Source organism: Patella vulgata, chromosome 9 (assembly GCF_932274485.2).
Source record: "Patella vulgata chromosome 9, xgPatVulg1.2, whole genome shotgun sequence".
Classification (NCBI taxonomy): domain Eukaryota; kingdom Metazoa; phylum Mollusca; class Gastropoda; family Patellidae; genus Patella; species Patella vulgata.
In genome coordinates this window covers 27,454,517-27,479,668 of record NC_065887.2, presented here as the reverse complement: position 1 = coordinate 27,479,668, position 25,152 = coordinate 27,454,517, and the positions used below count along the sequence as shown (strand labels likewise).

General features: G+C 32.8%; 1 protein-coding gene and 1 pseudogene across 6 annotated transcripts in view; one reads left to right on the top strand and one right to left on the bottom strand.

Moving 5' to 3' along the window:
* LOC126832429 (sodium bicarbonate cotransporter 3) overlaps positions 1 to 24,357 on the bottom strand; it is a 72,884-nt gene extending 48,527 nt beyond the window's left edge. For 2 of the 6 annotated variants that reach the window (XM_056103118.1, XM_056103120.1), the window contains exon 1: positions 4,465 to 4,638. The gene's annotated coding sequence lies outside the window, so the exon portion shown is untranslated. Of the gene's footprint in view, positions 1 to 4,464; positions 4,640 to 19,731; positions 19,833 to 24,261 lie in introns of those variants that run through there. The other 4 variants (XM_050563188.2, XM_056103117.1, XM_056103121.1 and 1 more) reach the window with 4 other exon arrangements.
* On the top strand, positions 13,051 to 13,181 carry LOC126808336 (U5 spliceosomal RNA; annotated as a pseudogene).
* Positions 24,358 to 25,152: the final 795 nt, after the last annotated feature.

The window sequence follows — 25,152 nt, the reverse complement described above, 5'->3', positions numbered from 1 at the left end:
ACTGTACCTGTAAATATATTGTATTGAAAGTAAAGTATTAGTCACCACTAACACATGATATAGTCAGACCTCATTGATGTCTTTAAAATATTCCACATGTTTCTATGTTCAATATTACTGGTAACCATAATTTAAAGAGTCAAGTCTGACAAAAAAAAAACAAACAATAAAGGATCCTTATTTATTTGAATTAAACAAACATGGCTCAAAAAAGATAAATAGAAGATGTTTCTGCTAATTATTGCTAATTATAAAGGTGTAAATTTAAAGATGGCAACACAAAATCAACAGACAGAATGTACCCTTCAGATGGCAAGAAATTACATTAAGACTTATTAATTTGAATAACTTTTGGACAGTACTATGCTTTTGAATATTGTGGGCAGTTTAATACAAAGTTTTATAAACACAAATCCTTTAGTGCCTACACAACCCATGTTCATTAGCACCTTAATTCAATATCTTATCTCCTGACATATGTAGTAAATTTCCTCAATCTAAGAAATTAATAACCCGGTCTTTTAGACAAGTAATTACGGTATAAGGAGAGATAAAAGAGATTACACAAAACAGACGGTGAGCGAACAAGGTACTTGTGATTTTTAAATTTCAATTCATGTTAATGTAGGGAATATTACTGGGATGTCAATATAAATCAGTAACAATCTGATTAAAAACACAGATCGTATTCATTTTTTCCATCTTCATGACTGCTGGATCGGGAAGTCTTAAATGTGGGCATTACCATGTCCGTCCGTCAACATTTGGCTTGTGAATGCAATACAGGCTACAGTGTTTAACAATTTCATTTTTTAACAATTTTTTTTCAAATTGTGTGGTCATTAGAGGACGAAATATTTCAATAAAGGTTAAAGATTTGTTTCAAATTTGTGTGAAAGCCTATCGATATTCAGTGTTTCACAACCTTTCAGACAGTAGTTGCCCCCAAAAAAACATTGTTACCACGACTTTTGTGTGAAATTTGATGTGAAGCATTGGTGTCATGAGAGGACGAACATTATTGATATTTAGCGCATCACAGAGTTATATGTTAAATTTGGCTTTGGCATGCTTGTGGGCTGGAAATTTACCAAAACTTTATGAAAGTGCTGTGTTTTCATTTCGTCTTAGTATTTCTTTTTTTTTTTTGAGCAACAAATATTATAGCTGTCCTAATATTTGTACTAAGGATACATTCTAAAATTGATGTAATTAAGTACTTCTACATTAAAAAATATATTACCCTTTACTTTATTTTGTAGAACATTCTCCATTAGTTTATCAAATACCTCTGATATTAGAATTGCAGATATGTGTTGAATAAATTCATAACAAATTTTAACACTATATCTGTACGATTTATCAGTGTGAGTATCAACTAGTGACAAAATCTTGATAACCTACATGTATCTCTACAATATAGGCTAGGTGTACAAGGTTACACTTAAGAACAAAAAGATATGACAAAATGGAAGAAACAAAAATAACTGACCAAGTCTATCATGCCATTTAAGAAGAAACAAATGTCCCCAATTTACCTAAATTTGATTTATTCTTTGGCTCTGAAATATTTCTGTTTTTAAATTAATAAACTAAGTTTTCAAATAGTAAAGCTGTTTTTAACCTTAGGTACCATTTAATATACCCAGGATCGTCGAGAGCTGGAATCAGGGTCTATTGAGCTACATCTCCTCATCCCTCCTCTTTTATAGTGCGGGGGGGGGGGGGGGGGGGGGGGGGTGTCACGGTGGCTAAGTGGGTAAGACACTGGCTCGCTAACCTGGAGGTCAGGTGTTCAATCCCTTCATTGGCCGAGAAAGTTCATCCAAATTTTCAGGCGTGGTTCCCCCTTGTCAGTGATGCAGGACGGAGAGGCCTGACAAGGACAGCTGTCTAGTCGTTTGGATGGGACGAAAAACCAAGGTACCATGTACACATTGGCATGCACGTAAAAGATCCCTTGACAATTGGAATTCTATATAAAAGTAGGCCGTAGTGTCGCTGTCCGGGCAAAATTTCCCTCATCCTATCATAGCACACTGTATGGCGTATGCCCGTCTTCATTAGCCCAGTTCTGAGCAGAACAGTAGGACGTTATAGTGGACAGAGAATAACTATGGACAATGGCCTTCAATAAAAGGGAAAACCTTTCTTTTTTAAGGGTCTGACGCACACATTTTGGTTCTTCACCTAAATACATGTCAATGAACATTTGTCTTTTTTTCTAACACAACAGAACTCTACAAATGCTGAGTTATCAACATTATGCCATACATTTTACACAGGAATTTGATATGGGCCATGACTTGTTAACACTTCTACCAACCAGGAAATCATTAGATATTATCAAATGGCCTTCGACTTTCATAAAACTACATTAAATCATTTAAAATAAGTTATATAGTAAGACATCAAATCATTTGACAACACAACCTCAGTAACAATATTAACCCTTTGACTAAAGTGCTGTTCTTTTCTATAAAGGGCAAGACCTAGTAGTCATTTAAGGAAAACAACATCCACAATTCAGGGTTTTCCCACTTGTAAGTTGTGCTTATGCCTGCAGTGTTCAAAGAAGCATTATGCAAGAACTAAATCTGCCTATTGCAGGGCTTTCTTTGGGCCTTAAATGTTATATAAATTATTAATTAGACATTTATTACCATGACAAGACCATAATCAACTCCTGATGCCATCGTATGGCTCCGATTTTAAGTAGATTAGAGCGGTTGGTCCATTTAATGATTTAATTTAAAAATGGAGAAGCAAGGCTAAGACTCGAATACCCAGCACAGTGGTTACCTTAACAGACAATCAATGCACACATCTTGTCAAGACGACAAACAATGACTACTTCACTCAGAATAAAGTAATTTGAATGAAATTTTCAATATATTCATTTTGTATTATCTATTTTTGAACTATTATAGCAAGAACAGCAAGTTCTTTATCTAAATCTTACATAATGTATCTTTAATAAAGAAAGTAAATAAATTTATATTTTAAAAATATATGCTTAAATATGTTTTATATTTCAATCAATCATGAGTAAATCAAAACATCTGATATTGGGCTGACAAAATATTATGTATTATCATTTGGATCTATTTCTTCAGAGAATACATGTAGCAACTATTTCACAGAACTATTTTGAGAACTGTCTGGAAGATCTTTGAAATAGTTTCCGTCTAAATAAATCAATTCAGAATAGGTGATTAATTGGACATGCCAAACCATTTCAAATCAAAAGTCTATTTCCCTCATTTGCTTAAGTGTATCCTATACTTTAATGAATTGGGAGACAGCAATATTTGCCTTCCAGTAAAAATTTGATAAGGAAAATGATGATACTTTAATGATTGTAGAATGTGTGTTCTATAAAAAGATTTCTCAACGATGCTGTCTGTTTTTCACAGATTTGTTTAGTCATTACACATGATTAGATATCCCTAAGTTGCTTTAAATTACTTGGTGTCGGGTTTGCTTTCCTTTATTTCGCCACACGGCAGACATCAATTAGGAAGAAACAATCTGAGAAAGTCCAAGTGCTCTATTTTTTTTTGTGGTTGTGTGTCCCATTTCGCAATCATGGAGAAAAACAAAATGTGATGTTTCAAATCAAGTGGGTGTAAGTAGGATGCCATGATGTCACACATTTAACACATTTTCTCTAACACTCAATCAAACTCAGATACTAATGGATTTTTTAGGTATATATTAAACTCTTTTTTAACTTCAATCTCATATGTTTTTCTGTTCTTCAATTATTATTTAGAAAAGCAAAACCTACATAAATCCAATTAACATTCTTATTGACTAACAACAATTAAGATATGTGTAAAAAAAAAAATATTCAAGACTCAAATGATTTTTAAATTTTTATATCTTTTGGATAAATAAAATGTCTAATTAAAATTTAACAACAGTTGTTCTCTTAATGTTTTAAACAATAAGACCATAAGACACAACAGTAATAAAACCTAGAGAAATCTTAACTCATAGATACTTAATAATTCCCAGCAGAGTTATTGACTGTTTATCAGAAATCAGGAATACTAAATAAGATTAGAATTGTCAGCTAGTCCATTACCCGAATCCTGAATATTAATGACAGTATCAATATATGACCTAATTACCCACCAACAGGAAACAGGGATTCTAATATAACACGATAAGCCTCTCTGATCATTTCTTGTTTTGGGAGATTTATATTTTGTCGTAGGACTGTGTTCAATATGTTTTTAACAATATGATTATGGATAGTATTTCCAATTGTTCATAATATGAGTAGGCCTACATTGATTGTTTAAAAGTTACCAAGTACAAATTTAATGATCATTTCATGTAGAATCCCTAGTACATGTATATATACAGTATGTACATCTATGTATGTATGCATGTAATAACAAAGATTGATCAATAATTTATACACAGTTCAGAAAACATAGAGTATGAAAAATTAACCTTCTATCTGCTATTATGTGTTGATCATATCCAATTAAATTCACAGTTATAGAACATGAACACCGATTAATAGAAATCCACACAACATCAGTGTTCTTCTGTTATGATCCTACATTTTACACCATGTGGGAAGCCTTTCAAGAAATTATATCTACTATCGTCCAATCAAACTGCTTCCTCACAGACAGTGCGAATCACCTTCATATAACCTTCAGTAAAATGCCGTCTGCTAGGGCAATCAGCTGTTCTACTTTAGTTCTAGTCAGAGAGTAACAGCAGACATTAATAGTCAAGACAAACCAACACATTAATCTTTTATCTTATTATGGGTACTCCAGAAAGCCGTGGAAAAAACAACAGTTAAGAAAATGTATGAAGTATTTGTAAGGAGGTCCTGTTTAATCATGTTTTGTTAATAAGACTGATCCCGAGTTAAGAAATAATACGAGTCATGTTCCAGGTCAGAGAATCTTATTGAATCGATAGATATATTTATTGATATAGAATATTGTCAGTTATCAGGTTCAAAGAAAGACAGTAGACTTTTTTAAACAATATATATAGTACATAATTATGATAGTAACATGCCCATGGCAGTTTATCATAACGTGAAAGTCAACATGAGAGCAGATGTGAATCACCAATGTCAAATTTAAAATATTAAAATTTCAGCTGGATTTATACTTCCAATGTAGAATATTAGATGACAAAACAACCTCTTCAAGATGCCAACATCCCCATCCTCAAACATAGAAAATAAGTACAACATAAATGTTACACCCTTCACTAACAAAGGCCACATAAAATAAATATGAAATTTACCAAAACTAATTAACTTTTTACGGTTGTTAATTGATTTTTTATTTCCATTAATAAGCGTGTTTATAAATATTGTCATCCACAATGTAACTAGTAGTATAACCATGATGATGAAATTTCACAAAGCACATGTAATTTCTTTCAATCCACCATATATATTTGGATTGAAATTCTTTCACTATAATTTACGTCAGACAATGGATAAAAAGAATTCAAGGTATCAAAGGATTTAAATATATTGAAAACTGTAATTGTACTTACAATTATTTGAATACATACAGCAGTAAGTACTACAACAATTACATGTATTTTGTATATTACTATATCCACAAAATGCTGGACATTCAAATCTATTAGCTTTTAATTATATCCTCCTTTCTGATAAATCCTCTAAAACATGACATAGATTTAAATAAAGCCAATATGAATTTCAATGATATCCTGTCTTTAATACAATGAGAAATGAAATTCTAACCTGATATCTTAGCTGGAAAATTCACAATTGTAATTTTGAAGATTGAATACCCTAAAAAAATAATTGTATAGGATATCCTGTTTGAGCTATTTACGTATCAAAATCCTACCTCATAAATGATAAAGAGAAGGGACCATATCAAGCTTATCCTTTTTTAGCAAATTTTGGCTATCTTACAACTTCCAATACAGTATATATATAAATAATGATAATTGGATGACTAATATGTATTGTAGATTAATTGTGTTCAATTAATATTTAAATATTTAATAATATGTGTTTAATTTGACTATCTCTTTACAGACAATTATCTCCCATTGGGATTAGAATCAAAGTTAACTTCAGATACCAATATACTTTGTATGTGAACACCAATACTTGAGCCAGGTTATCGGTACTTTGTTTAAAGAGTAGGATGGTAGCCACTCAATGTGAACATGATACCTTAATCCCTTTAATGAGAGCTGTTTCTCGGTAGATAATTGATTTGGTTACATATCAATGTTAAAGCAGGCAAAGTGATTTCTTGGATATAATAATAGTATCAGATATTATGTTTGTACATAATAAACTTAGAATTACATATAAATACCCATATGGAAATTATTATCTTCGACTTAGTTAATGAAGTCCACATTACATAAGTTTTGATGATTTCCCAAATACATATTTTAAAATCTATTTGAAGTTTTTTTACTGTAGTGTCTGAAATCATTCCCAATATTAAAATCCAAGTGTTGTCAGAGTTATCCCAGGCTGTCAAAACCCTCAGGCCTGCATTTGCATAATATTAAAACTTCCTATATCAATTGTGAAATGATACCTTGCAATCACTCATAAAATTTAATTTAAGTATTTATGGTGTGATATTTACAACTTATTAAATATTTTGACCTTTAAATTATCGAGGAACTGTCACATAAAATTTTGCTTGAAAATTTAAAATGCTTATCAACAATTACAGTAATAAACAAAAAGCTTGTTTTAACATGTATCAACATATTTAGAAGACTGCTTTCTTTTGTGTAAAATTCACTGTACATTAATAGATTAGATTTAACAAATGAATGAAATAACAAGAAAGTACTAGTCATTGAATGTAGATATTAAGGAAGTGTTCTGTATAACAAGGGAAATTAAGACTTCATATTTGTTACATATTTTATCTGTGTACGGCCTCTATGTATTGAATTAGTATTTTTATAGAACATTGTTTTATATTCCCCTGCAAGGCTTATCTGTTCATACAGTAAATATTATCCCTAAGAGCTAAATTGCACTGATCATATTTTCTTTACTATGTACACATGCATATAAAATAGGTATATGATCAAATACTTTCTAAAAAAAATGTTTTACTTACACTTTCCAACATTACCAGAAACAACTGGTAAAAGTTAATATTAAAATATAATATTACTTCAGGTTTTTTTTTTTATAAACAGGGTTATTTTTAAGCTGGTGATTAAGTTCTATATTTTGAAAAGGTTAGTCTGGGATGTATAATAACTGCTTCAATAGCTATCCCCAGATTATTCATACAATACAATTAATTCAAATGTATGTTTCATAATATAATTTCTAATAGGTCTCATTGAAGAAGTATGTTTCATATAATTTCTAATAAGTCTCATTGAAGAAGTAGACAAAATAATGGTTTTAAATATGTATGTAGTTCTTTGTAAGGTATGATTTATTAACTATTTTGTGTTGTTACATTATATTGCCTAAATTATGTTTTTAAATCTAAACAGAGACTGTTCTATCTTAATGTATATAAAATAGTCAACTGGTTCTTTTAAAAGATAAATATCACTTGTATCAATAATCAAGGAAATAATCTTAGGGCTCTGTATCAGACAGATGTACCAATATCGCAAAAAATAAATTTCAAAGATAAACTAAAGTAATGACGTCAGAAACCTTTACATTGCTGAATGCAAAACCTGTGGAAAGTATGGTGAATTAGGCTCTATGGCCTATTTAGTACATAAAGAAACACATCTCTGCTTAGGGCTAATTTTCAAAAGCGTAATAAAGTGAACAATTTTGATAGAGGAAAATCAATAAGATGTAAGCCTGTACAGTGATTAGTGACTGATGAGCAATGTTAAAAAGGACACTAATAATGGATTAGTTTAATCATTTCATTTATTTTAACCTAAAATTAATATATAGATAGATTATTAAACGATCATATCACATGTTTAGAATAGAGCAGTGACACATGATCCATGATGATCTATTCACTGAATACATATATATATATATACCCGGTTATGTGCATACAATTCTTTCTAAATGACAAAGCAAAATATGCCCAATGGCAAGGAGTATCTAACCTACTATGATTTAGATCAAAATAAATTGTTAAATTGGTTGATCTGATGAGTTATTTCGATCAACAATGGTAAAAGGTCTACTTTTTCGAAATGAAGATTGGAGCCATTTGTCAGAGCTGGCACATTCGAGAATGACTGGGAAAGTTTCTCATGTCTTTTGGATGGGACGTAAACCAGTGGTCCAGTGAACAAATATAAAAAATTCCTTAAGTATTTGTAATTCAAGGAAATGTAGGCAGAACGACCGTTTTCCTGGAATAATTCTCCCCGTCACTTAGCACAGATTAGCATAGAAATCAAAGTATTGTGTTGGCGAGACTTGAAACCCTACTCAATTCAATGTGCCATAAGTAACAATAATAATATTCAAAATATAGTAAAGAAATTAGTTGAGTAAAAGATATTGAGAGGAACCGTAAATCACAAGAATAGTCAAGGCATATCAAACCTGAAATGTTACAAAATGTTTTGTTAGTTGGTGTGCTGTGGCTTTAATCAACCATATGTAATCATGAATGCAAACCATTGTTTGTAATTGATGATTGAAATGTTAGACGGGTTGTAATGTTTACATTAAACAACTACATACAACTAGCAGGTGGTAAGAATCACTAGAGATAAGTTCATCATAGATTACATCGTTCATCATAGATTACATCATATCACAGATACAGCATTTAATTACTTTAAATATTCTCTTTATGCAATTTTCTTTCATAATTAGATATTTTTGATGATCAAATAAATAAATAAATACATGTATCAAAGAGCATCATAAAAAGATCTTTTTAAATACCTTTTGGTTTATACAATCTGAAAAGCAATACATAACACTTGTATCAGTTGTACTTAATTGACGTCAAAACTCACTTCAATAATTCAACACCGCTGTTTATTGCACTTATTGAAAACTAAAATCCAATGTAGTTGAACATATTACTGCACTTTCATTCATTCATTCATTTATACATGTATGTGCACAATGTACACAATGAATTCCTTCTCTTAACACACTCACCTATGTTTAAAGAGCAACTGTTAGTGTTCAGAATGAATAGAGAAAGAAACAGCTAGGGACAGATGGTCTATCTTATGCATGAGTTCACATACTCTTAAGTCATGTGAGGTCAAGCTCATTCATAGTGGATTTATACTACAATACTAATACTAGGTACTGATACTAATTTGTTGTGTCTGGAAACACCATACCACAATCTTTATTCACAATAATAGACAATAACATTTAAAATGTCTGTCTGTGCTAGACTTGGCTATCAGATCTTTTGAAATACTAGGCATCAAAACTATTGCAATAATATTAAAACTTAGTAATAGTATCCAGGTACCAGTCTGAACTATTATTTGAACACCTGTCTGTTGGGCATGCCATTATGGGATCCTCTTTCACTGAAATCCTAATGAAATTTAAATCAATTAAATTGGTCAGTAGTTGGAGAGAAAAATGCAGTTATACAAAGATGCACCACCATTTTATAGTACACTAAATTTGGATTGAGTATAATAATTGAAGTCAAAAAAGTGAATCTGCTTCGTACATACAATGTATCTAGCACAACAAAATGTTTATCCGTTTATCCTTACACTAAATGTGATCACTTGCAATGAACAAGAACACTTGCAATGTGTTACAAAGAATATTTTTGTCCAAAGTACTTATCCAACCTTTTAGAATCTGCGGCTACACTGATGAACTAATGTACCATTTTCATCAAATGGCTGGCATTGGTCCAGGTACAATGGACTGAAAATAGCTCTTCATCTCATTGTAAATATTAAATAATGTATTTCGAATGATTGACATATAATAGGTATATAGACTTGGTTTTTTTCTTTATTAACCATCATTATTCATACCAGACAACTTACACACTTTAAATGCCAATACGTATACTGTTTTGTTTCAAACTAAAAAAAACTTTTGTGTTATTTATCATCAAAATTAGCCTATACACGAAACAGTTTCCAATTCAAACTCATCTGTGATCTCACAGATGACGATATCAAGTTCCATGAAAACATGACAGTATGCATTCAAAATCTATCAAGGGCCAGGCCACAACTCTCGTTCAAATTCGAACTTACCCGATACGTGGTGGATATGAAGTCAAATGTCACATTTCATGCTTAGCATGGTGGGTGATATCTATGCGATAGACTAATCTCCTTCAATTTCGAACTTGACCAAGATTTCATGGATGTAAAGTCTTACATATACATTCACAAGCAATTGTGGACAGTCGGACTGGATTGAAAACAATATACATACACATTAAATGTGGGTTAAAAAAAATTCAAGTATAATTCATGCCAATTTGGAATTAAAAAACAGTATTAAGTAAGTACCGACCAACCTATCCGGCACTTTCAATATTTCAAAGTAGAAACATTTGTATCAAATTATAGAATATAAAGTAGATTATTCATAGATCATGAGTTGTTAAAAGCTTATGTTAATAAAGTTTACATTGGGTATCTTTTATACTCTTCAACAAATATACATTCTTACGTCAGTAGGCTAAAAAAAATCTTTTACGTCATCAATATTAGCCACTGATACACAATGTACAAATACTAGCACATGATCTATCGCACATGCAAGCTATTTACTGCAGGGTAATATTCTGCTTTATATGACAAGAATAGCTCTTCTTAACTTCATGATTCACATCTTGATATTAAAGAAGTCTTCTTCAACTGTGAATAAAACTGGCTAATTCTATAGAAACTTTTATCCTGGACCTCTACAACTGTCGTCAGCTAAAAGTATTAAAGTTTTAACGGCCAGCTTACACATGTATACAGCTGCCAACCATTTTTCTCACTCCAAACTGTCGTGTCTGACTAAAACAGTTAAAAATGTCAAAGTCGTAATATTCATGTTTAAACATTGAAACAGCATATTGTTTGGACCTTTGAAGTTTGCGGCAATCTGACAAGCTATCATCTTCACATTACGGACTTTGAATCACATACTAAGTATACATAGTACACTAAGGGAAGACAAATTGAAAACATAGATACTATGGATCAGGAGCTGACATCTTGAAATTGTGACATCATATCAAAAATCAGAGTCTGTCAATCTATGCGCAATTGTACAAGGAACAACATACCAAGTTTCATGTCGATTGTACTTAAATTGGTAGAGCCTTAGCCACTAATTACAATATTTTCACAGGAATGTAACTAACTGCGTACTGCGCATGCTCGAAGCAAGCTGGAGCTGGGGTTTTTAAGCCAACCCGTTCAGACGGCTAAGATGAACCAGTTTAAAATAAAAAGCCTTCTCGAAGACAGGTCGCGAGCAGGGTTTTTTAAACTGGTTTATTTGCCCCACATTTGCGTTCAGACGCTTAAGTTAAACTGGTTTAACTATCCCCAGGGTTTTTAAACCAGTTCAACTTAAGCGTCTGAACGGGCTTTAAGCATAAAATGTTCACAATCAAACTCAGTCAAGGTTTCGAAGTACATGGTAGTGAAACTATACACTAAGTTTCATCACTCTCCATTAGTTAGAATCAATATATTTTGTCCCAAAGCATCGACCAATGAAATTGCTTAGCTTTAGTGGGAAATGTTAATCATCAAACTCAATTAACTGAAAACTCATTTATTTTGCACACTGAAGGAACCATAATATTCAACTGATGACATAGGGCCTACTTATTATTTTTAACTTGCAACTGCATTCTATTTTATTTTGTGTGTAATTATAGTGTTCTTCCTATATTCTACTTATATGTTTTGTAGTTTGGGAGTTTGGGAGTGACTTATCAAACTTCCCACTTTAAAATGCTATTGCATTTCTAATGATTTTAAATTTATCCTGATATTACATGTATATCTGTCTTTCTAGCTTAGGAGGGACCTATGGAAAATTAGTTTTTTTGCAAACTAAATACGTTGCCTCATTAAATAAAGTTTTTATTATTATTATTATTATGACATTCAGTTTTTTTTGCAAACTAAATACGTTGCCTCATTAAATAAAGTTTTTATTATTATTATTATTATGACATTCACCTAATGAACATCTACATCAAGTTTAAACATTCTACCTCAATTAAAAGCAGAGCTGTTATGTCCCAAAATCTTGACCAATCAAATTGCTTATCACTACTTAGCCTAAGCAGAAAATTCCCATCATCGAACTTAGTCATGGTATTGATGTAATTAATCTATACTCTGAGTTTCATCTCTCCCACCCAATTAGAACCAAAGTCATTTTGTGTTCCAAAGTCACAACCAATCAAATTACTTATCTCTGCTAAGCCTTAGTGGAAAATACACATGATCGAACTCTGTCAAAGCATTCACCTAATAAACACCTACACCAAGTTTGAACATTCTAGCTCAATTAGAGTTATGATGTCCGAAAAAGTGTGACATGCAGACAGACTGACGGACCCATTTTAATTGTCCCCTGCTTTCTTCGAAAGGTGGGGGACAACAACAAGAAGATGAGTTATATAAACTTGTGATCCATTTCCTGGTCCAAAAAGTGAAATCTCTGACAGCTCCTTTAATTTAAGATTCACAATAAAGTAAAGTTTATTAAATAGTATAGAAGTGGGTGTAGGTTAGTTTATGATTGGTGTATGTTTATTGATAAAGTAGCTCTACATCTCCTAGCCAACAAGAAGAGTGAAACAGAACAGAACATGTTACTGTCTATTGATTAAAGCAATAATCAATATCATGTCAATCAGACTCATTACATCATCATGCAGAAGCAGACACCCAGTTCTCATTTTACAACAACTGGTTGTGAGTGTTCATTTAAACAAACCAGACCAACATGAAATTGAACGGAAAACAAAAAATGCTGCCTTGCACTGTAGAACATGCAATAATTATGAATCAAAAATGGCTGATTTAGCCATTAACGTGAGCAGACAAAGCTTTCTTTATTATCGGTAGTCTTCTTAGTTAGTCCGGTTTCTCCTTATTTTCTACCTTAAATCTTTCGTCTTTTACTAAAGATTTCCGTGGGGAGGAACAACATAATGAGTCTATACTGTATATAGACAATTTCTTTTACACTCTATAGCTATGAAGGATAAACAAAAAAGAATTTGTGAATCCCAGTTACCATAAATGTATGTTAAATTTACACCTATGCTCAATCATGAATGTGTTTTACTTCTCTAAGATAACCCACCTTACATGTTGCAATATACGATGTCAATTTATTTGTGTGAACCATAAATCATGTTTTTTTAAATCTTACAAATCCTTGAATTCCTTACAAATTTTAAATCAAACCTGACAAATTATATATATGAATAGAGTGTTAATCATTATCAGAGACATTCAAGTTGTGAAATACACAACATCCAATCACTTGGGAGTTTCATACTCTATCTGAAAATCAAATGAACTGTCTTGAAAATGCCCACACAGGAATACGTGAATATCTATGCTGTGATGCTCAAGAAAATGAACTAAGAAGATTATTTTTTTGCAGTGAGGTATTAATCTTAAGATACTAAATCATAATCTCTGCAGAGAGAATTTCTTTTAAAATAGCATGTGGGTAGTAATACCATCATGATTATAAGGATTTACTGTCATCCTACTCAAAACAAATTAACTTACTTAGCGTTAAATGTCAATCTGTTTTCAATTTTACACTCCAAAAATCAAATTAATCAAAAGTGCTTAGCTTTTATAAATGTAGGTTGCCCGGCTATATGATAGACAAATCAATATAAATTTAAGAAAGATTGATTAATAATTGCAGCCTATAGATATAATTTAATATTAAGTTCTAACAAGACTTATACATGGGCATAACTCTCCTGGTGCTTATATTTATTATACAAAACATGATGGCCTACCATTAAGGATGCATTATGCAAGAGCTAAATCTGCCTAATGCAGAACTTTTGTTTGGCCTCAATGTTACATAAATAATTAATTAGACATTTATTCACATGCCAAGTCCATAATCAACTCTCTAGACTATCGGATGGTTTTGATTTTCAACGAATTGCCAGTTAATAATATAATCAACAAGCGGTTGCCAGGCAAGATGCGCTCACATTTTGCAAGAGATGTATAGAGAACAAGCTAAAAACAAAAGTCATTTTTTGTATAATCAGGGCCCAGGGATCATAATCCAGAAAGTCATGGTCTAAAATGCGCAAACATCAACAGGGACTGAGATCTTTGGGATATAAAGATATATTTCAAGTTTCATCAAAATCGGATAAAAATTGTGATCTCTAGAGGGTCCACAACCTTCGCATTACATACTTTTACACACTTTGCGTACAAAGAGTGGCCATTTTGTCGGGCAGTTTGTTCCGATTTTCCCCTTCATTATAGCGGAATACTTCTATATTTAAAAGTTTTTTTAAAATCAGATAAAAGATAGGTTGCCAGGCAACGAAACATACGCCCACAACAGCTAAATCGTCCGGGCAGTCAACAAGAGTTGTTGCATATTTTTACTTTTTTCGGTAATGAAACATTTATAATACACTAAAATCTGATTAAGAGCAACAACTCATGAAGTAATTATCAGAAAACCATTAGAATTTGTTTGTTTGTATAAAGTTCTGCCCTATGCTAATGTCTTGTATACAAAACTTAGCTGTTCAAGACATAGAAATCCATTGAAAATCAATATACTTGTTCGTCTCAAGATCTTAAACTCTGTGTATCAATCTGAAGTCAATCGGATGATAACTTTAGCCTTTAGAGCGTCACAAAGTGATCAAGGGCCATAACTTTGGCAGTAATTATCGGAAATCATTGAAAATCAATAGGATTCTTTGTCTATGACCTTAAACACTGTGTATAAATTTAAAGTCAATCGGATATTTGGCCTTTAGAGCGTCCAAAAGATTTTTTGAAGTGATCAAGGGCCATAACTCTGGCAGTAATTATCGGAAATCATTGAAAATCAATAGGATTCTTCGTCTCATGACCTTAAACACTGTGTATAAATTTAAAGTCAACCGGATATTAACTTTAGCCTCTAGAGCGCCCACAAGATTTTTCAAAGTGATCAAGGGCCATAACTCTGGCAATAATTATCGGAAATCGCTGAAAATCAATAGGCTTCTTCGTCTCAAGACCTTAAACACTGTGTATAAATTTAAAGTCAATCAGATATTAACTTTGGCCTCTAGAGCGTCAACAAGCAATTGTGGACGCCGGACAGACTAACGGACAGACGGGGGCGACGACAATATACGACCACATTTCAATGTGGGCGTATAAAAATTGTGACCTCTAGAGTATCCACAAACTAAAAAGCATCTTTTTTTGTACAATCAGTGGCTGTAATCCAGGAAGTTACGGTCTGATATGCGCAAATAGAGAAAGGAACCAAGATCTTTGGGACATAAACTTATATTTTAAGTTTCATCAAAATTGGCCATCAATTGTGACTTCTTTAGGGTCCACAATTTTGACAGGCAGTTTTGGTCCAATTTTCATGAAATTGGAACTCAACCGTCATTAGGGTGAAAGAGTGATAAATTTAATCGCTTTTTAAAATTGGATAAAAGTTGTGACTTCGAGAGGGTCAACAAGCTAAAAACGTGATTTTTCGTACAATCAGGGGCCATAATCCAAGAACTTACAGTCCGATATGCGCAAATATCAAAATGAACCACGGTTTTTGGATTATAAACATACATTTCAAGTTTCATCAAAATCGATAAAAATTGTGACCTTGGTATTACAGTGCACTCTGTCACATCCCACATCGTACGGGATCATTACAATATGTTGGATTCTGCAAAGTGTCGGAATCCCTTGTTTTCGCAAAACCGGAAATATTGTAACTTCGAAAACCGGAAGTATTATTATAATGTAGTTTTTTTGAACATACAACTTCGAATCACCAGAATGTTATTCCCTTTAAAAATGTTAAACCTTTCTGTACATTCAAAATTTTATTACATTAATTTTTATTTCATTAAACATGCGTAGGCATTTTGAATAGGTCAAGTCAGTCGTTAATTTATCTTCTTCGCTGTCTTCAGTTGATCGCAATCTTGTCTTTGCTATCACGTGTTCATTGATAATGGGCGTACTCGATTAAACGTTCCGGAATTGAATTCTCTCAATCCCAAAAATAGTGACAATCGAGTGAAAATGGGTACTTCGGGCTACAACACATGTGTCGACTGGATGTATAAATATCTCATCCAACTATGCAGCCGAAACATGTTCGTTGTGTTTAATTACGTCACAATTTTACTCACACTACCTCCGTCATCGGGACTGACAGAACTGTGACAGGACTGAATTCTGCGTCACTCGATTGCAGTTCTGTCAATTCGGGACGTTCCGGACTGTGACTCGAGCATCCCAGGTCGTCGTCACACGGTTCGAAGAGATCCGTAGGGTGACCAAACTTATAGGTTATTCAGGTTCAATCAGCATGCGCACCAAATTTTTCCAACTGTGAATTTCGGGGGGAAATTCGTGGATATTTGTCACAACTGTCGTATAAGAGATTAAAATTCTCAAAGTAATCAACGAAGACCCACAGTAGCGAGTTTTAATCTCACAGATAATTGATTGGTGATTGCTTGTTAATCTTTTGTGGCTTCACATGTACCGTACACCCATCCAGTTTTAATCTCACAGATAATTGATCGGTAAGTGTTTGCTTCACACCCACCGATCGAAGGCCGGATTATGCGGTGTTGATTCAATGGAAATCGTATGATGGGACGGCTGATTGATGTCGTAATCCGGAACGTACAGAGGTCGAATTACCCAGAGATTTTTTGGCTGAAGTAATAAGGAAATAAATCGGGACATGAAAATGGTGTCGGATGTAACAGAGTTCCGGAGTGATCAGAGGTCGGATGTGACAGAGTGCACTGTACATAGTTTTACACTATTTATGTACAAGGAGCAGCCATTTTGTCCTGCAGTTTCGTTCAGATTTTTCGAAATTCGAACTCAACCTTCATTGAAGTGTAACGGTGATATATTTAAATGTTTTTTAAGATTGAATACAAATTGTGACTTCTTGCAGGTCCACAAGCTAAAAATGCAATTTTTCAAACAACCCGGGGCCATAATCCAGGAAATTAAGTTTGGATATGCGCGATTATCGAAAGGTACCACAATCTTTGTGATATAAACATTAATTTAAAGTTTTATTAAAATTGGATAAAAATTGTGACCTCTAGAGGGTACACAATCTTGATACACCATATGTTTACACTATTTGCGTACAAGGTGTGGCCATTTTGTCTGGCAGTTTTGATCCGATTTTCATTATGGTGTAACGGTGATATATTTAAAAGTTTTTTTTAAGTTTTTTTAAATCGGATAATAATTGTGACCTCTAGAGGGACAAAAAGCTAAAAACGCGATTTTTCGTACAATCAGGGGTCATAATTCAGGAAGTTACAGTCCGATATGCGTGAATATCGACCGGAACCAAGATCGTTGGGTTATAAACATGCATTTCAAGTTTCATCAAAATCAGATGAAAATTGTGACCTCTAGAGTGTCCATATGCTAATAACGTGATTTTCCATACAATCAGGGGTCATAATCCATGAAGTTATGGTCCTATACATGCAAATATCGAAAGGAAAAAAGGAACCAAGATCTTTGAAAGATAGACCTACCGAGTATATTTTAAGTTTCGTCAAAATCGAATAAAAATTTTGACCTGTAGAGTGTCCACAAACAAATTGTGGATGGACAGACAAACGGACGGATTGGGGACAGGGCAACAACAATATACGTCCACATGCAAATGTGAGCGTATAAAAATTGGATAATCGAGACTTTGTTTTTTATCGTAACAACGGTAATAATCACAATTGAGACAACACTGTTCTTCAAACAGCAATAACTATAGGGCTGGCAGAAAATATCAATATTGCCGATAATCGTTGGTAAAGCTTTTTAAAGATCGATAATCGATACAGATTTAAAATATCGATAATCGTACAATCCATAAATGATCATCCTTGGGCTAGATCGGTAAATATAATTAAACAGAAAATTTCTTCAACACACGTTGTTTTTCAGACGAGAAGCCAGCACCACAGAGTAAAAGAGCTAGCGCTAAGAAGTGTCGGACACTTATGATGAGAGCAAATAGTTCCTCATGATGTAACATATTGTGGAATATTGAAATTATATAGATCTCATAGTGACCAAGAGTCAAAATTATGGTATGGAATGCTATTATTTTATTGTCAAATCAATGAAATAAATTCTACATGTATACATATATTACAGCATAATTCGTTATTCATACCAGTATACAAAAAATAAATGTTTTCAAAACAAATTATATGTAGCCTCAAGATAATTCGACCACATTATCAATTATTGATCGGTGGATGGTCAGGGATTATAAATACTTGAAATCAATATCCATTGCTAGCCCTAGCTATAATCTCACCCTGAATGAAGTAATTTGACTGAAATTTTCAACATACTCCCTTCCCATTATCTATTTTAACTATTACTGTATCATGAGAACTGTCAGCTCTTCTCAAAATCTTATATAATGCATCTTTAATTAATCAGGCGATGAATTTTGCTGTTCAAGTTATTGGAAATTGTTGAAAATTGACTTGCTTTCTCTCATAAACATTTTGTTTCTGTTCAGATCAATAGGAAAATAACTTTAGTTTTAGTCACTAGAGGGTCCACAAGATCTTTAAAGAGATCAAGGGCACTAACATCAAAATGAATTATAGGCTTCATAATCTCATGAACATAAACACTGTGATAAATATCAAGGCACTCGAAATTTGCTTTACATGAATTTGATTGGTCAGTTGAAAAGGAACTACTTTTTTTTATTTTCAAAGAACAGTAGTTCATATTAGTTCATTAAAAATGAACTATTGTTATTCAATTGACCTTGATGGAAAGACTGGGTCAATATAAAGGACTTTGCAATGGTTGAATTAATTGCTGTCAAAAAATGATGTATCACTACGCCGTAATGTTCAGTAAAAGTGAAATCTACAGCAAAGAATTATATTTATCTATTTGTGCATGTAAGAAGGGATTGGGTGATAAATAAAATCTCCTACTCGTAGGAGATTCTCTATATATCTTTGAAACTGTAGCCTCTATCAAGTTCACAATGGTTTTGGAAAAGGTGGCATAGGTGGAATAGAAGTTCGCAGAATTCTGAAAATCAATACAGTCATCCTAACGCTACACATCAAATTTGAAAAGAATGTGTTAATAACTGTAGCCTTCATCACATTCACCAGCCAATTGTTAATGGACGGACGGACGGACAGACAGACAAAGTGAATACATTACACACCTTTCTTGTATGATAGTTTTAGAAGTTAAGACACCAAATCTTACTGGTTACCCCAAATAACGGACTGCCAACTCCAGTGACGCAAGGAGCACTTCTTACATGTTGATCTAATGGATAACGGTTTGAGAACATTGAATTAATTTACATAGGCCTTGATAATTATGATATTTAGAGAAATGAGAGGGATATGTCAAAAGACATTTGCAGATTTGTCTGCCAAATCGCCCCTAAAGCTAAGGCTGACATGAACCCCTTTTTCGTATCCAGTTTCTGATTTCAAGTAGCTGATTTGGTATTTTAACTCAAATAATTGGACAGAGACTTACCTTAATGAGCAAGAATAAGAATGGTGTTGTGGTATTTAAAAACTTTATTTTCAAAACAATTCACCAACTAGTTTTAGAAACCCCTCTCAGTTCTTAAATTCCTGAAACAAGTAAAATTTAAATTAGAACATATGATCTATAAAAGGTATACGTCCCCTAGATCAAACAACAGTGCATTTTGATGATGGCAACTATTGATTTTGGTGCATGTCCCAACTCCCACTTTTTGTTTAATATTTTGTCTGTAAATAATCTACAGGTTGCAATTATTAACATATTGGGATCCAATTCAGTATGATTCATCATAGGGTTGTACCTATTTATATTGGTCATGTCCAACCCCCAGGGGCAGAGCCACGCCCAATTTTTCCAAATTTTGTCTACAGACAACTATTTATTTTGGTGCATGTCCCGACCACCAGGGACGGTGTCACACCCACGTTTTGTTGAATTTAGTCTGTAAATTTGGCAAAACAAGCCCAATGCCTAGCCTTCTTTATTTTAAAAAGTAACATCTGAATAAAAGCAGGAATGTGGACGTATATTACACCGATAGCGATGCTTTCGTTTAAAGAGCGATTACTTTCGATCATTTTCAGCATGTTTTCATGATACAAGAATGGCTGTGTATTCACTTTCAGTGTAAACGACATCATTTGACCTTTAACCCTGAACATCTCGAAAACGCCCAAACATTGTATTCTACTCGACATTGTATTCTACTCCAAATTTTACCATAGAAAAGTTGGGTCTGGTTTTGTGCCCCAACCCTCCCCAAAACCACCCACACTGAGCCTCTGGTCTAGAATATCAATTCATGTTTCTAATTTCGAGAATTAGGGAAAATATTGAGTTAGACTGTCATTCAAAGATTTGACATATCAAAAAATGTTTGATAATTTGTGGTTTGTCTATTACTAGCTAACAAGGACAAATTTTTGATCAAATACATCTTAATCAAATGAATTCTGAACTTCTAACAAGAATGGTCTTGGTTCATTCAAATCCATTTTGGCTTAAGTCATAGATGGCAATAGGTAAATCAAAAGAAAATTGGTCTAGACCAAAGTGTCTATTTGTGGGTCAAATAATTCCCCAATAACATGATAGTTAACATCCTATAAATTATCACCATCACAAATTATCTGTTCATTATTTTCTAGCACAAACTAAGCTATACTAAAGGTCATTTCAGTTCAAATCCAAATTGGTTCGTTATTTATTCATCCATCCTCAAGGCTAGTTTAGATTTGAAACGAATTCAATAATGACAAGCACTGACCTTAACCCCAATGTGCCAGAAGGCTAATGATCGTTTTCCTTACTTAAAAAAAAGCTACATTTTAGAAAAAAAAGGGTAGAAAATTGTACCCTGTACCACAATTTAGACAATCAAAACAAATACAAGTTTACCTATGTCTAGAACATACTTGTGATTTGCAACAAATTTCATCAAGTTCTGATAATTGATGGCCGATTATGGTCATGATCAATTTACTCTGGTGACAAATGAACTGTTATCGAGAAGACTGGAGACGAAAAAGAACGCAAGTGGCAGTTGGACCCTGTATGGTGCTAGCCCCCCACATCCACGATGTAAAAACCTATGTTTTACTCTTATTGTTATTGATGCTAGAAATGAGTGCGACAGCAATCGCAGTGCGGGATTAACCATGGGGCAAAAAGTCTGAGTTGAGCAAAAAAGCGATGTGAGCATGGTCGGACTAAGGACTCCATCTGCTAATGTCAGTGATGGGACCTTCCATGGACAAAACCCTAGACATTGGGGCCAATTCAATCTATGGTGGGCCTGTGTCGCGATGTATTTTCGACTAGTGTGAGCGTTTCTATTATTTGTTTATTTAGTGGGAAAAGTGTATCAAGAACACGCATTAAAATCCTCTTTAACGTCAATATTTTAGTTACAACTTGTTGTGATTCTAGGAGGTGGAATCAAGGTAACTTTGAACCCATTTATATTCGAGTTTTGAACACAGAATCTGTCACAATTAAGTTTATTGGTAATCTCCGAACATACTTTTTTCTTTGTGTTGCCGGTGGATCGAGGAATCTTGGTTTCTGGAGTCGTTTTCTCCGTATCAAGGTCTCCCCGTTATTTTTTGCTGATCGACTTCAAATTCTGTTTCAATATGTGGATTAATACTGCCTAGTTCTGTCAGATTTAGCTCTTGCATAATATATGTCTAATAATTTTTTTATTCTTTCCATTTCACTTCTTCGAACTTCTCTAACAAGCAGTTGCCATGCAAGATACACCCACATTTTGCAAGAGTTGGACAGAAAACAAGCTAAAAAAAACACTTAATTCCAACTGCCAAATGTTGATTGTTTGTAATTTCTTATTATTATGCATTAAGTATTTTGTTGATCATTGTAAAAAAAAAAACAACCCTAAAATCAGAAGCTTTTAAAAAAAAAAATATAAAAAAATCCTCAAAGAGACTGTATTGGATAGAAATATCAATAGGTGAAACCTGATAACCAAATGCATTAATGTGCCCATAAATTGACTAGCTTCTAGTTATAAAACTGTCTAATTAACTGATAATATTTACTTTGATATAAAGGAAAACCAGACCTGTAAATGATGGAGTGACTGAGATTTAAAGTTCAATCAAGGCATGTTATAGACAAGATAATGCACATTTCACAGACAAATTAATTTTGTTTATTTGTTTCTTTTAATATAACCTACATGATTGAATCAATCAAGTGCTTAATGGGAATGTTCCCACATTACACAGACGGAGAGAAAAGGTGAAAAAAAAACCTAAATAAAACAGAGAAAAAAACCCACATATTATATATATATATATACTAACAGCTGTTGTTAATAGATCTGAACCATATTTTGACCAAATTTAGTACAACAATTGTTCTTTGGAAAGTTCTTCCAGAGCACTTTTGGAATGTTCTCGAACGACATATTTTTCATTTCTGAGAAATACTGTACTAAAATCATACAATATCCCTAAAAAAGTGTTCCAATTTAGACAATTTAGATTAGCATTTGCTGTGACTTCCACTGAATAACGGCATCATTTTTAATTGGCTGAATTTCAGCGAATTATATAAATTTAACAAATCTAGTAAGAAGATGCTTACTCCCAAAATTGTGCAAATGTGAATTAAAAATTTGATTTTAAAGAATGATTAAAATTATTTCTAAGAAAATATGTTCAAAACAATAAGAGTCTCAAAATGTTAGTAATGACATCTAGGCATTTAAGTAGAAAATTATGTTTATTATTGTGGACATACCTACATACTATACTATTATAGGTAATAACATTATTCTCCTGGTTATACAATAAGTATCGCCAACCAAATATTATCTCTTGAAAAGATTTAGACAAACACAAGACAATAAGTATCTTGTAAAGTACCACATGTGCCAAATGACAAAACATTCCACAGTAAAAAATAAACGATGAGTATAGTATATTATGTATACATGATCATTAGTAGGGGTATTAGGAATTAAGTCATACTTAAGTTCACTATGTAGCTTTGTTCTCACCTTGACAGTACTGTTTCAAGTTCATGTTTAACTTCAAGGTTACTCGAGGCAAGTTATATCAGTTGAATAAAAATTCCTTACTTTTCATTTGTTTTTTCATCATGAACAATGTATTATTATTGTAAACATGTTTCAGAATATAAATTAAAGAAAAATAAAAAATATTATTTCATAAAAATGCAACTTATGAAAACGAAAAAACAAAAAAGAAAAGATTTGTTGCACACTATTAACAGAACGCCCCCACAAATTCTAAACCATTGACAAATTAAATTAATTACAAGCTGATAACTAACCACTCGACCCATCATTTTATGTTTACAGTAATGGTCCTATTTGATTACGCCAATACAATATCTAACTAAATTCACTGTGTGAATAATGTCACAAAATTTCACCGAAATCTGAATCAACTGTTAGTACTTTTCCTTGTAAGCCAATAATCAATTCATCAAATATCCTACAACAGTTAATACTATTATCAATAGAACTGTTCACTATTTAAAAGGCCATAAATCTCTAGGGTCAAGTGGTGGTGGTGGTGGGGGGTGGGGGGTGGGGGATATGGGGGAGGGGGAGGAGGAGAGATATGGGGTTTAAAGTTTATGTCATTTTGGCATTACCATATGGCATATTTTTATTTTAAATAATTTGATTGCATGCAAATGTCTGACTCGACTGACTGCAAAGTGGCTTAACAAGACAATGATGTCATTATCTATACTTTTATACAGTATTTTAAGCTATAACACCCCCTGCTGTCCAACACACACACATCCTCAGATCTTACTTCATTTTTCTGATCTATATAAACCTTCCTGATCGAGTTAGCTTACAACTAAGTATTTGTATCAGTTGGAACTACAGTAATCTAGCTAGATTTTAACTTTTGAATGTTCTCTTTGTCAGTAAGAAAAGCATAAAAACTACTCATCAATGGAAGAATACATTAATATGTCTTCTAGAAGTCAAACCAATAAACTACTTACCTAATTTCATAAACTGCTGTGCCTAACCTTTAAGATAAACTCTGTACTGTACTACTATGTGATCTTCCAGAACTATCAACACTTATGAATGACGGACCTGTGATGTTTATATCCGACTAAATACACTGACATACATATTGTAGAATGTATTATCAAGATAGATTGCTTGACATTTCAATAAACATTTCATACAGAATGCCAAACCACACGCTACCTTTTAAACAGAAGAAAACATTATTCGGCCATTGAAATCGGTGTGTCCTTGTATTTGATGGAAAATAATGTAAAGGAAATGTTCAAATGATTAAAGACAAATTTAGCCAAGTAAAATGGAAATTTGTATCATTTACCTTTGTGACACTGACAGGAAATAAATTCATTGAGAAGATTTGATGTTTACATTATGATTATCACTGACTCTATAGAATGTATAACAGTAAAAGTCAGCTTGTTTGAGATTGATTCAATAAAAAAAAGGGTGCTTTTTATAAAAAAAAAATATGTTTAAAGGGCACCATTCACGTCATACAAGATTAAATCACACCTAACTGTAATATAATGATTGAGTAGTTTCTAAATGATCACATTAACCTCCAATACTGCTGAATAATAAAAACTATGTCAACACCCTCATGATTGCAGTGCTGCATGATCTCAGTGCCTGTACTAGATCTATATTTAAAAAGTACAATTTCTACCTTGTATAACAAAATCCAGCAGTAAGGACAATTGGGTTTATCACAATACTTTTGAATCAAAGAACAGTTATTTTTATTTCTATGGAAACATGTGTAACACTTAGTATGAGAATTTTACCCAGACAGCATGATCTCCACTAACTCTTCACTGAAATCCAACTTTCAAGGATTCTTTTACATGCAGGCTGATATG